Raw genomic sequence first — 15086 nt, 5'->3', positions numbered from 1 at the left:
GCCATGCACATGGACGGTAGCGGTAGCCAGGGTCGCTCAGTATGCTAGGCCGTGGAGAGAGGGGAGGGTTCCTTTCGGAAGTCCGAGCCTCGCAGACCCACCTGCTGAGGGGCATACATTCATCCCTCCTCACCCACACCCCGGTGGTGGTGAGGAGTGCGGGAACATGCGGTATCATTTGCCAAGCATAGAGCCTGCCAGGAGCGGACCACCACAGAGGCAATGTTCGCGGCCCGTCCAGCCATAGCGCAAGCCTATGGGATTACGGAGGGCACCGGGACACATTCCAACGGGCTAACTACGCCCCTGCACAACCCACTATGCATTGGCCGGTATCCAGTCGTGACGTACGTGCAGGCTGGCCTATAGCACACGCCTCACGTACGCGAACCGACCCATGGCTGTCTGAGTGCCGCGTCACGCGCTCACCAGCACGCACGGACACATCAGCACAGTCCCATGGTCGCGTTCCGACTGCCTGCTATGGCAGTCTGCGCACGACATTCGCGCAGCCTGCTTGACGCGCGTAACCAGCGTTCAAGCCAGACTCGATGTTCTATTTCCCCTCCTCGTGGGGACTTATAGACACTGTCACTCCTTTAGGACTCCCCGAGGCCGCTTCTCCTTATCTCAGGTTGCCTGGGTTGTTTGGCATGGCCCTGCCTTACTTCTCAGGACAACCTGGACATCGTTAACTGGAGCGCCGGTCTTTTCATCCGGGCCTCTGCCTGTCAACGGGGTCTATCCTTGACGTTAGCTATAATCCACTCGTGAGCCTATCTCACGAGTCGGTAACGTAGGGATTAATAATATCCACTGTTCGGTAGCTTTCATACTTTTTATTCGGTATCTTGCATACGTAACGGTGAATTTCGTTACAATGTGTTGAAAACTAGAAGAAGGAACAATCAAGGCAAATAAATGTCATACAAGGTAATATGTCGAAGGATGTGACAGACTCATAAGAAATTTGCAGAACCTCTACATAATTTGTCTCACAATGAGTAATAAAAATCATGCATTGAAGCAAATAGTTATGACCTACAGATTTAAAATAGCTGCAATTTAGTTAGAGTAGCTTAAAGATAGGTTCTACAAGTATATATAATTACTATGTACGTATAGAATTTGTGTGTGGTTAAGGAATAAATTAAAATAATAAATTTTATTTGAACTAGCTTTAGTTTACAATAATAGAAATCAAAACATTATCATACATTATTATTATTTTGTAATAAAATTTCTTTGTATACACAGTAATCGCTTACACATTCACTATTACAACATTATGTCACAATTATAGAAATGACTGGGCCACACAGAAATGCTTTATAAATCAGTCCTTTTTCATTCATTGGTCTTTAAGTATTTCTTTCCTGCGATTTAAACTCATAAAGAATAGGATTTAGCCTGTAACAGAAAAAAAAATAACCACAAAGTATATTTTCTTAAAAATGCACAATAATTTTCATTTTTTGTTATTAATTTATACTCATCTGATATATTTTGTCTTCTCTGTTATGTATTAAATCCTTCCTTCTTTTCCGCAATCGTTTTCCGAAAATATTATTTTTGTTTACGATCCAAAATTGAGGGTTAATCGCGCCATTTGACAGCTACGGCAAACTCCCTAGAAATCCCCTCGCCCCTCTGATTCTAACTTCCCCTCGCCAAGACTCAAGATTAATGGCCAAAACGTAGTATCCCGCAAGGACAGAAACTGTAACGTAGGATCCCGCAGTTAACAGAAACTATAGCGTACATAGGATCCCGCAGGGAACAGAAACTGTAGTGTAGTATCCTGAGGATACTACGCTATAGGAAAATTTTACTACGGTAGTATAATTATACTACACTTGGCAACGCTGCTACTAACATATACTTAAAATGACAGTAGTTCCAGCTTTAAGTTTCTAATCTATATATTTTTCGTAAAATCATGCTTGTTGCCAACTGCTTAGCACGAAAACAACCCAACTAGCGCATTTCTCAGTAGGTGATCTAAAAGCTAGCATTTTATAGTTATCTTTTAGTAAATCATAATAGATGTCAAAAATATAGAAAAAAGAACAAAAATAATTGCCAAATTTTAAATGTTACTAAAAAGTCGATTATAAAAAGTTGTCTTTTTAAACTTACGAAAAAGATTAATATTTGTTAGTAATAAAGGTTAATTTTAATTTAACAATAAAAAGTTATCTTTAGCACAACTTAAAATAGATATCTTAAAGAAAGTTTGAAAATGATAACTATTAGTTGAAATAATTGTCTTCATTATAGTTAAAATTATCCGAAATAGAAGACTCTTTGTAAATATAAAAATTACAACTAAATGATTATAATTAAAAGGTAACATCATTAAGGACTGTGACGCTACTGTCTATCCCAAGAGATGGTGTAGGCGGGGAGGGGGGAGTAATTCCCCCCACCGCTTGCGTTCGCGTCCCAATAGGCGACTTCCTATAAGACCCGGGCGCCTTCGATGTAATTATTTAATAATTCCCGAATATTTATTGGTACAGAGGGGATTCTAACCCTTGTACGCGAATATAGGGGGTGGGGTGCTAATACAGTAACTCGCTAATTTCGATTGAACTCTCTTTATTATAAAATCGGTGCTTAATACAATACCCGATCCTTCGCACGTGGTATAACGGTGTTACGCGAGGTCCTAAATGTGGGCGCGGCCTAAGTCGTGCGAACGCGGCTGAAGCCCCGATGACGTAGTAGTTAGCCCCGCGCTCGAGCCACTAGTTGGCGTTCGCGGCGGTCCCGTCGAGTCGCGCGGTACTCGCGCGCCTCCGGCGGATTCGTAGGCTAACCACGACGCGACGTTACGCGGATGGGTCCCTATCCCCGCGCGTGCGCATCACCCGACGGTTATTCGCACTGACTCCGTTCCCGCGTACTCAAACACAACAACGACCCGGATTATTTACGTCGAGGACTCTAAGGTCACTAGTCCTCACGGGGATTATACTAAGTCCGCGGCCTTGAAACGAATTACGGGAACGTTCCCGTCAACGGTCAACTCACAACTAATCGATGCAATCGCGAACACTTTTACTAATTCGCGCCTGTACACAATAAGATGTTCGTTACCGGTCCGACGGAATGACCACTCCGCTAGGTTGCCCGCTTACCCGTGACAGGTGAGCAGGGCCAGCGGTTCCCTATACAACCGGTCGGTGCTACGAGCCCTAAAGCCCTAGCACACCCCGGGACGTCACTGGACTTTATTACAAAACGAATAATCACCCAAATGTCTGCTTACGATAGGCAGGCTCTCTTCTCTCTTTCTCTCGCTCTCTCTTTCTCTTCTTCTCTCGCTCTCGCCCTTGGTAGCTGGCCCGAAGGGCTGGGGGTGTCCCGTCGTCCGATATGGGTTCGCGGCTCCCTGGCAGTCGCTGCACCTCTCCTCTTTTTTAGGCCCTGTGTGGCGGCTGTCGTTGGGGTCGCACTTTTGTCGGCGGCGGGGCACTTCTAGGCACTATGTGTCACCTTTGACTTCTAAACTACGTGTGTCGGGGCAGTCCGCGGGAGCAGGTAAGGCCCTGCGCCTGTCCCGCCGCCGCCCCGCTACACCCATCGCGCGGCACTAGGGAGCCGACAAGTTATCGATCCTAGATCAATATTTATCGGTTGATACTCCCTAGTTCGTACGCGACCCGCCTATCTAGCGCTTGAGATTAGCAAAGCGCTAGATGGCAGCTATTGTAACGCTGCGGGAACGCAACGTTACAGGACTGAAAAGGCAATTATACCAAAAAAGTATTTTATAAATATGGTAACTTAAAGGTGTGTTTACACACAAGAATATAGCAGGTTATCCCCCCCTTTCATCACTCCTTACCAGTAGTGGGATTCTGTAACTCTTAGCGACAACTTTCGGTATCGTTAAGTCCAGTTACCGACAGAAATCGCTAAGTGCGATTCTGTAACTCAGAGTCAGCGATGATTGTCGCTTGTAATGTCGGTACTGTCGGTAACCTACCGAATCCTACCGAATAAACGTACCTTTCCTTTTTAAGAAAACTCTCAGTTCAATCTTAGTTAAGCGACGGAGTTAAGAACAATTGAAGTTAATATAAATTGTACTAAACCGAATCATTTAGCTGAGAATTGATATTTCACTGAGTTTTTTATTGAAAGGAAAACTAATAATATCGTTATAACTTAACAACGACCGAGATAGATGTCGCTAGAGGTTCAACGGTACTAATATAAAATTTATCCGACGAATAACTTTAATAAACCTTTGCTTTTCCTTGCACGTATTCCACCAAAAACTCACAATGCTCGTAATAAATAATATATACCACATCAACTATTATATTGTGAGTGTTTTTGGCCTCAAGTGGGTCAAACCCCTTAACGACAGCTGTCGGTATCGCTAACTACCGACAGTTATCGCTTGCGCTAACGAATGAGCGATTCTGTAACTTTAGCTTTACGACAATAGTCGGTGCAACTCATATTTGTACGATAACGATAAAATTCGTTAAGGTTCTAGGGAAGTTGGTAATATTGGTGTATTTAATACCAACCGAAATATGAATTTTTGTGTTACTTGACTATATCAATTTTGACTATAGCAATTCTTACTATAGCAAAATTATCATATTTTATTTAAAAGAAGTATTAAAACGTAAGTATATTTTAATTAAAATAAGTATTAAAAATTAATGTTTTAACATTTTTTTGAGTTAGACAATGTACAGTTAGTGCCTGTGTGCTATAGTTAAATAATACAATTAATTCTATATTTTAGAGAAAACCTCTGCATATATATATATATATATATATAGTTATTTTTAAATATAAAAATTGGAAAAATATTAAATTTTATTTCCTACGATTTTTACTGTAAGCCTTAATTTATAAAGAAAATTTATTGTAAGTACTTTTTTGTGATTTCTGAATATTAATTTAAGAAATATTTGTGACATTTATTATATTTACTTTCTCGGTAAACTTCTACCGACGCCTATCACGGTCGTCGTTAAGTTAACGATAGAATTCGGTAGCGACCGCCCTTTTTAACGACAATTATCGAAAACTTTGTGTTACAGAATCGCTCTTAGCGATATATCTCGGTAACTCGATTCAATTACCGAAAGTTGTCGATAACTAGTTACTGAATCCATATAGACGGAAGTTACAGAATCGCTCTTTTCGTTACTGCAAGCGACAACTATCGGTAGTTAGCGATACCGACAATCATCGCTGGGAAGTTACATAATCCCAGCACAGTACGTGCGCAGTTCTCGAGTTCCCCGTCCTAGGCTCCAGTAGTTCTCGCTGGTTCTCGCCAGTTCTCGCTAAATCTGTTAACCCTGTTAACGTCGGCCCATATGGTGTTGTAAGTACAAAATTAATTTAACTAAAAATTTCTGTGTTTGTGCCGGTAATAAAACTAATTTTTGTTTTACCTATTTTCTGCATTCAGGTTGTATATTACAAGAATTAAAAAATAAACAACGTCCCTGAGAAAACTCACCTTCTCTTGCCAAAAGTAAGTTTACTTTTTTTTAATTTATTGTGGCTATTGTATTTATTTCTAATTAGTAATCATATAAAATTTACAACATATTTTCTCCTTAATTAAGGAAAATTGGAAAGTATTGATCCAATACAATAAATATATAGGCTTGCAAATAAAAGGCCAAATATTGGAGCTGTTAAGCCAAGAAGTGGGGTTTATAAGGGAAACAAAATTATATAAACATTAAACTGTCCATTTGAAATAAAATAGGCAATCTAAGAGCCAAACGACAAACAAAAAGTATACTACAAAAAGAATAACAATAAAAGGTATGTGTTGGCTGTTGGGTCGTATGAAGCTTTATGAACAGAAACTATTCATGTCAACTAATATGTATCAGGGTTGCATGAAATATTTACATATATGTGAACATTTTTCATAGAAGAGGTAAAAGTAAATAAAACAATACAAAATCACCTCTCACTTGTTATTTATATCATATATATCATAAAAGATGATTTTAAGAATCCACAAGATGGTTTGGGAAAATCTCTAATCTGACTAAGACCATGCTTCTGCTGTTGACATTTTTAAGTTTGGATTACAATTTTTGTAAGTTATATATCTGTATGTTTTTAATTTCTGATAAGATTTTAATTAATTTCTCGTTTATTCAATCTACTATGCCAAATGAAAGGAAAAGCTTTGCTAATCTCACTCGACGCCAACAACGTAGAAGGCTGAACATATTATTGCAATCTGATCTTGAAAATATTAATGTTAACAATCAAGGCAATTTGCAGGATGCAAATAATTCAGACAGATTAGATATGATTGACAGAACAGAAAATAATATTTTATTTGAAGTACACTTGAATAATTCTCTACAGACTTATATGAGTTATGAGAGTGAAAATAATTTTATTATAAATGACTTAGGACATTGTGATGAGAGTTCTGCAAATTCTGAAACTTTAGATATTCATTCAAAGTTTATCGAATATTTAAGAAATTGGATTATGAGATATAGAATAAGTCATGAAGCATCAGACTCACTCTTACAAGGCCTTCGTCAGAGTGGTTTTTCAAATCTTCCACTCTCTACTAGAACGTTAATGCAAACACCTAGAAAGAATAAAATAATAAGTATGGGTACTGGAAAATTTTCATATTATGGATTAGAATTAGCATTAACTGATGTCTTAAAGCAAATTGATATTTCTGTTTTTTTAGAAAAATTAAGTATAAACGTTCATATAGATGGGTTGTCTATATCTACAAGTTCTCAAAGTCACTTATGGCCAATTTTAGGTCAACTAGTTGATACACCATATCATTTAGATCTTTTCGTAATAGCAATATATCATGGTACTGGAAAACCTTCATTACTAAATGATTATTTAAAACAATTTTTAGATGAATATCTCAACTTAAACAATTGTGGCTTCTCTTTTAATAATAAAACATTTAAAGTATATATAAAAACTATACTAGCAGATACTCCAGCTAGAAATTTCCTTCGTTGCTTTCCAGCACATAATAGTAGATGTGGCGAATGCCTAGATAAAGGGGTTACTATTAGTGGTCGAAGACTTTTCTTGCAAAGTAGAGCTCCTCTGCGTACTGATTTGACCTTTAGAGAAAATGTGCTATTATCTTTTATAAATCAAAAATCAATATTAGAAGTTGTAGGACTTAGCATGACAAAACAATTTCCACTTGATTACATGCATTTAATTTGTTTGGGAGTAATGAAAAAATTTCTTTCGTTGTGGATAGATAAATGCAAATCAAGGGATAACATTGCAGTTTTAAACATAGCGGATCAAGTTTTCTGCGATTTTTCCAGTTTTATGACAAATGATTTTGCAAGAAAGCCGCGAACTATGAAAGAAGTTGCAAGATGGAAAGCAACAGAGTTTCGTACATTCTTGTTATATTTAGACCCAATTGTTACACCATTATTCCTAACAGTAGAGCAACTAACTCATTTTAATTTATTAAATTGTGCATGTAGATTATTAAGTGACACTGAACTATGCATAAGAGAAAATCAATTTGCAAATGATCTTTTATATCAGTTTGTTGAAGAAATAAGAACAATTTATGACAATAACTCAATTATTTACAATGTTCATATTCTAATCCATATATCTCGCTATGTTCTTCTGTATGGTCCGTTAGATTCGTTCAGCTGTTTTCCATTTGAAAACTTTTTACATGATATAAAAAACAGATTAAAGAGCGGTTCCTCGCCTTTAGCACAGATAATGAATCGTATAGTAGAAAAATCGAAACTGACATCAATTATTTCATTACCACCTTCTTCGGGGTTTCATTTAATAAAGAAAAAAGAGAAGAGTGCATTACCACGAAACTTTGAAGACGCGTTTAGCTGTATACAATTTTCAAATTTTCAATTAAAGGATAAATTCCCAAATAACTGTTGCTATTTGGCAGATAATACTGTTGTATTAATTAAGTCAATTTGCCATTACAATAAAATGCCTGTAATTATTGGCGTAAAAGCCATGAATGCAACTCCATTAGAAAACTACCCATGTGACTCGCGCAAATTAGGGATAGTTAAAGTTTCTGAATTTTCTGAGCTTCAGTCATGGCCTATTGATAATATTAAAAAAAAAGGTCTAGCAATTTCATGTCTGTCTACCTGTTATATTCTACCAATAATACATTCTAAAGAGTAAAACAAAATATGCAACAATGTTATGAATTATGATTATGTTTCTAGATTTTATTGCTCATAGATTTAAAAATGTCAACATCAACATCCCAAGTCAGAAAGAGAAACCAAAATCTTATATCTATGCCCATTACTCAAGCGCAAGGTAATATTTCAAAATTAATTGTTTCATTTTTTTCAAAATTATGAATTGATTAAATGACTTTCATATAATATTCACAGGCTTCCAAATAGAAACCTTATACAATAAAAATATAAAACATTATGGTAAATTCTACTATTTATTTATAATTATATACAATTTTATTTTATACTTTATAAATATAATAAATGCTTTGTAAATTTTTACAGTATCAAAGGAGACTGATACTCAAAATAGAAGTGCTGATACCTTAATACAAAATATTGTTATAAATAAAAATGGCAATATTTTAAGAATTCCAGCTAAACCTATTAATAATGATTTATCTCATGATTTGCCTTTTTCAACTGTACATACATCTTCATATGGTAAATACATTTTATGTATATCAATTAATTAAAATTGTGTACATTACTCACAGGTGCAAGTTTTTACTTTTTTTAGGAGAAATGAATAATGACTCTCATGAAGAAGACGACCCAAAAGTAATAAACAATGAATTTGATGATTTATATTATGACCATGAAGATGCAGCTATTAGTAATCAGCAATTAAATACAGAAGAAATGAACGACAATATAGTAAATGATTACGAATTGAATGATAATAACAATGCTACAAGTAATGAGCATGGAAAGTATTGTTGCTGTAGGTATTTTTTTATCTTCTAAAAAATCAATTATATTTTAACTAAAACTACAAATTTTTTACACAGCGTACTGCAAAGCGATTTCCATTAAAATTAAAAAAAAACAAAATGAAATAATTCAATTGATAAAAAATACATCTGATTTTAACAATGATAAAGAGAATACTATACCTTCTATTAATCAATCAGATAAATTGGTTGATTTAATAAATTTTGATCAGTTATTATCTAATGATAATAAATGTGTTGAATTTGTAAGCTACTTTAAAATATTTAATTTGAGTTTGATTGCTTTATTATCATAGTAATCTATTAATTAATCTTACAGAAAAAGCAAGTTGGCTCATTTGGAGGGAAAAATATTCAAAAAGCTACAAGCAATGTAATGTCTGCTATAATGAGTGATAGCCTTGCAACAAAATGTACTTGGAGTGGCCAAACTCGGAATACATTTTGTATATCTAAGTGCACTTTTCCTGGAATAATAATTAGTTAGTATTATTCACACTTACATTTTAAAATCGATGAAATTGCATAAAAATTAACAGGTTGCTGCTACACTTATATTAACGTTATAGAATTACAAAAAATTTGTTACCAATTAAAATTTTAAATATCTTAAATACTTTTATGTGATGGTTATATTTGTTTAACCTTATGTACTGAATGATACATAGTTGATCTTTGAGTTTGTAAAACGCAACCTCTAATTATATATTACGTATTTTTATAGCTTCTTTTAACAACTTATTTCAACAATATGAAACACTTACAATTTTTCAGATAATCACTTAGTACAAATTTGCCAAACCTTATATAAATTTTAATTTTAGTATGAACATTATTTTTGCATATTTTATGTAACACGTACTTGCATTTTAATTAATTTAAAATATATTTTACAGATATATTGCAAAATCAGTACAAATGTACAAAATCAGAAGTAGAGGAAAAAGTAAAAGAATAGTTAAGACGTGCGGGAGATAGAATTAAATCCAAAGATCTACAAGAAAGGAGAGCTGCTGCCAAAAGGATGAGACTTGAATAAATTTATTCTATACTTATAAGTTTTAGAGCATCAGACTATACAAACATAATTCGGTGCAGAAAATTACTAATGTGATAATAGTGTTACTAATGTGATAACAGTACAATATTACTAATGTGATAATAATTAAAATACATGCATGTTTGTAAAAAATATGTTAATTAAATAATTTAATATTTTATTAATTAAACATACGCAAATAAAATTAAAATATTCAGTTTCTTTTTCAGATATGAAGAAAAATATTAAATAATCATTAGAAGATACTGCTATATGATTCATTGTTAATTTTACCTTTGAGTAAAGAAAAAGATCATTGTATTCAATAACTTTTATTATTATTACAATCAAAATTAACAATGAATCATATAAAGCTGTTTATAAATGATTATTTAATATTTATCTTCATTTAGTACACAAATCCTTGCAATTTCAATAACTTTTAGGTATCACAATAGTCGCTTTTTTTTAGTGTTAAAAAATAGACATTAAGTTAACTTTTCTGCTATTTTTCTTTAACACAAAATAGTTACATTTATCCTTTGTTTTTCGATAGCAAAAAGTGTTTTGAGCTGTCAACATATTGTTTGCTATTTTAATAGGTTATTATACGTCATGAAAGTTACCATTCTGGCGGACATAGAATATACATTCTAATGTACAATATAATAACAATTCTACCAACCGGGAAGTTATCCGTGACTATTTTCTGCTGCGGAAAAGGCAGCTTTTAGTTGACCGTGTGTTAGTTGGGAACTAGGCCGTTCTGTAAAATGTCGCCATCCCGTTCGTCCACCGCAAAAACGCGGGACAAAGGTATGGCTCTATTTATCAACCGATTTCAATGTTTTTGGGCTTGTTGGAATCGTTAGGTCTGGCACCTCGTCATAAAGAAGCCCGATTTTTCGATTTGTTTTGCGTTTAAATATTATTAATGCGAATTTTTAAACAATTTTATTTTTTTACGTTTTTTGGAAAATACGGCTTTATTTATGACAAGGTGCGAGTCCTAACGATTCCAACAAGCCCAAAAACATTGAAATCGATCGAAAAATAGCGCTATACAATTCTCCCTCGTTTTTCGTTTCGTAATGTTGGCTACAGAGGGCTTGAGGGCGGGATCCCTCACGCCTACTTTATCGACAGTTAAAGTCAATAAATAATTAGTTTAATAAAATTCACGGTCGTATTCACAGTCGTTCCTCCAATTCGACTCGAGTTTCAATACTATAGTTTACGTTACATATACTGTAGTATTTTAGGGGACGGCGAAATAGTGCAACAGTCATAGCCGCAGCATAGCGACCGAGCCAGACGTTAACGAGTAATGGCGTTGTAGAGATGGTGACATTGAAATAAAGAAGTAATTAATATAGTAGTACGTGGACTATTAACATTATTCTCCTATATTTAGTAGAAACATAACAATGTCCATTTTGTGAATGCTAACAGAATGTAATAAAGGTTAGGAGTAAATACATTTTACCCCTAAACTGCATCTTTTTAAATAAAAAATTGATAAATATGAAATTACTTATTTCATAAAACTATCCTTATCACTTATTATAAATCCTTTCAAAATGAATAAAAAGTACACAAACCCTATCAATTTTATTAACCACGGTAGACTACACAATTCTCTTATTAATTACACACTGTTTTCACAGATGGTATTGACAGTTGTACACAGACTTATCTATAGTAAGTGTTTCTACTATAGTTTCGTTATTCCTATAGGATCTGCAATTGCCAACCGTCAACCTAGCAGTCCAAAAACCTTTTAGGAAGATTGTCGCCGTCCCTATTTTAGGGTGAGATTCACCAAGTCCGGCTTGAAGGCTAGCCGGGCTAATATGGTATACTTTCGGGCTAAAGTAGTATAGTTACCGTTACATGAGTAGTATGAGTTTAGCCCGGCCAGGGGCTGGACACTCAAGCCTCGAAGGCTCGAATTATTTGTACCGAAGGCAATTCTTAGCCAACTAAAAAAAGTTAAAATTGAGGAAAATACAGTATTTAAGTTGGTAGCAGTGCTTGATGCGTTGGGTGAAAAATGGTCACGTTAGGTTAGTAAGGACGATATCTTGTTACTTGACTATAGCATAATTCACTATAGGAATATTACCAAATTTCGTTTAATTTAGTTGTATTAAACGTAATGAATAAAATTATTTGAGACAAAATGGTATCTATAATGAAAAGTAAAAAATATAATTAAAGTAACAAAATAATTAAAAATCCAATGCTTTTAGTTTGATGCGATAATATGGTGAAAGCAGCCAGCTTTAATGAAAACTGAATACCAAAATATTATAAGAACCGAAAATCGTTTAAATGAATTGCAACTAACTATTCTACATATCATAAATTTATTTAAATGATTACAATAAAAGAATATATAAAATATTTTAAAGGTTGTCCTTTAATGTTATTACTCCGATTAAACGTTCTAATTGAAACATGGGGCATTCCTCATCAAATCACGGAGCTCAGAAACAAACTACTTTTTATTTTCTTGAAAATTGTTTACTGTGTAGAATTTTTTGATATAAACTTCAGTGTAAATTTGTAGAATTTTTCATTAATTCTAAAAAAACTTGTGAATTGTTGAAAATTCAACGCTTTAACGATTCCGAGATTTTAAATGTTTATATTTAAAAGAAGAAGTAAGATATTTCAATGTTCGGTATGCCAATTTCCTCATCTTGAATTGAATTTTATTTGTAAAAAAATATGAAATAATAATTTCCCTATTATCTATTTATTTTACATCGAATCAAAGTAAAATTTTTAGTTTTTCAAAGTGAACATCATTTTTCATTTTTTTTTTAAATTCTCAGATAAAAAACAATTTTTAAGGCCAATATAATCATGGAACAATCTTCGGTTCTTTTGTTTACGTCAAAATAAGAAGAAAATATTTTTTTTGTAGGGTGATGATTTGTAATTAAAAGATATATGATACTTTCTTCTTCATTTTAAGCATAACAAAAGAACCGAAAATTGTTCCATAGTCGCATTGGCATTAAGAATCGTGTTTTTATCATAGCAATTTTGATTGATATATCTAAGTATGTAAAACAGTCATCGTTATGAACACAATATTTTTTTAAACGTTTAATCAAGTACTATTTGGAAAAATATAGAGTTGTCAGCATAATTAATGCTGGTAACATTGTAGATTAATCAACATACCCAAACACATTTTTTTTACATCTGAAAATTTTAATATCTTGAAAAGTGCAGATGATGTAATAATTTTAGAACCAAATTTGGATTCAGCGAGAAAATTTACATAAAATTATACTTCGAAGTCTCAAACAACTTTTAAAATCCCTAATTTTGTTGTCCTGTGTAATTATATGTATTTTATTACCCATCTATAATTTAAAAAAATAGAAACTCTTCAATAGCAAAGAAGGCTATGCTTGAGGGGCAACTCCGCTTGACGGAACTGCTTAGTTTTTAAATAAATAAAATGTATACAAATTACGAAAAAAAAGTCCGAAAGCACAAAAAACTCTTTTCATTGTTTTATACACCTTTTACACTAATCACGATTACAAATGATATACGATCGTGCAATGAATTAAGCCGTATGCCGGTTACAATGGTTGTTACGCACTTTCGCATTCAATTAGCGAGTCATTCCACATTTCGTATATATTATCGTTTAGCACGAGTCACGTCATTTTTCCAAACAGTCGAGCTGTCGAACCATTTGTATTCGTTTAGAATCGGGCCTTATGTCTTTTGCGAGCAGCCAGGTTGCGGAATCACTCGTATTCGTTTAAGACCGGGCCTTATAACTTTACAAAAAACCGCGCTGCGGTATGATCAAAAGTTTAAAGCTTCAAGGGGAACCGAGCTCGCTTATTACTTCGATATTTCAATTATCGGTAGGTAATTCGTCTTTTCAATCGGGTTAAGGTGCTCGGGGACGTCTTGATTGAAGGGCTATTACCAAGAAGATATCTGCTTTCGGCATATGTTTCAGGGAATTGACTCTTGTAGTGTAACGAAAACCAATTCTTGCCAATGATTTATAATCGATTACTACGCCACTAATATCGATTACCTGAAAAAAAGCCGGGATTCGATCTGTTACCATGTAAAGATCGAACAGAAACTTTATCGCACTTTGAAAAAATTCACTGAGCAATTTTACTCTAGAAAGAAGTAGATATTCTTAAAATTTTAGAAGATTCCTTGGAATAATTGTAATAGCGCGACTAAGTCAAATTTCAAATATGTCTCCGTTTTACTATTAAAGTTTTGTCAAAATAATCTTTTATATACAATTCTAAGAACGTTTGTTTCTTTCTAACAAAAACTCAATCAGTGAATTCTGCCAAAGTGCAATATAGGCTCCCTTTTTTGTAATTACTGATAGGAATAAAAAATAATTATTTATATTCAACTTTTTTTTTAAATCGGAAAAATATGCCTTTACGTACTTTAAGGGCCGGTTTTTCCACCTATTGGTAAAATTTATCTGCTTGGTAAAATTTACAAACTATAGTAAATTCTATTCAATTTCAAGCTTTACCAAACGGATAAATTTATCCAGACGTTTGCCAATAGGTGGAACAACTGGCCCTAAGTAGATTAAAAGCAGAGGTAATTTGGTTCTTATGAAAATTTATATTCCTCCATTTATAGGAAATTTGTTGGAATTACATTTTTGCCACTCGATGCATCCTTTCAATCATTAGTATATTATACAGGGTGTATCAGCAATGATGCATTTAATTTTAACAACGTATTCTTGGGACTAAACTAAGACAAAAAGTCCTATACTATAAGGTCTGGAAAAGCATCATTGCTGAGATGAATCAATTTTAAACCGATAAATCAGGGATTTGATTCAACGGAAAAATTAATTTCATTTCACTTTCGTTGACAGTTCCCCTTTAAAAAACAAAAGAAGTTTGTACTTCTCTGCCGATCCGTATACACACACGCACGCAACTACGCCGATTATTAATATTACCTCCTAATGTCCTACATTTCTGATCCTGTTGTTGATGAAATTCATTTTCTGCCTATTTTTAAAAG

General features: G+C 33.9%; 2 long non-coding RNA genes across 2 annotated transcripts; both read left to right on the top strand.

The window, feature by feature from the left end:
* Positions 1-8204: 8204 nt before the first annotated feature.
* Positions 8205-8596, top strand: LOC136781925 (uncharacterized). Its single transcript, XR_010824035.1, has 3 exons — positions 8205-8334; positions 8412-8456; positions 8541-8596. It is a non-coding gene; the product is annotated as an uncharacterized lncRNA (long non-coding RNA).
* A 537-nt stretch (positions 8597-9133) lies between these two features.
* Positions 9134-10004, top strand: LOC136781900 (uncharacterized). Its single transcript, XR_010824031.1, has 3 exons — positions 9134-9234; positions 9309-9471; positions 9886-10004. It is a non-coding gene; the product is annotated as an uncharacterized lncRNA (long non-coding RNA).
* Positions 10005-15086: the final 5082 nt, after the last annotated feature.

The sequence above is a fragment of the Prorops nasuta genome, unplaced genomic scaffold (assembly GCF_024137725.1).
Source record: "Prorops nasuta isolate Cenicafe-Biocafe unplaced genomic scaffold, Cenicafe_Pnas_1.2 PNAS00024, whole genome shotgun sequence".
Classification (NCBI taxonomy): Eukaryota; Metazoa; Arthropoda; class Insecta; order Hymenoptera; family Bethylidae; genus Prorops; species Prorops nasuta.
The sequence above is the reverse complement of the archived record's forward strand: the minus strand, read 5'-3'. Positions and strand labels throughout refer to the sequence as shown.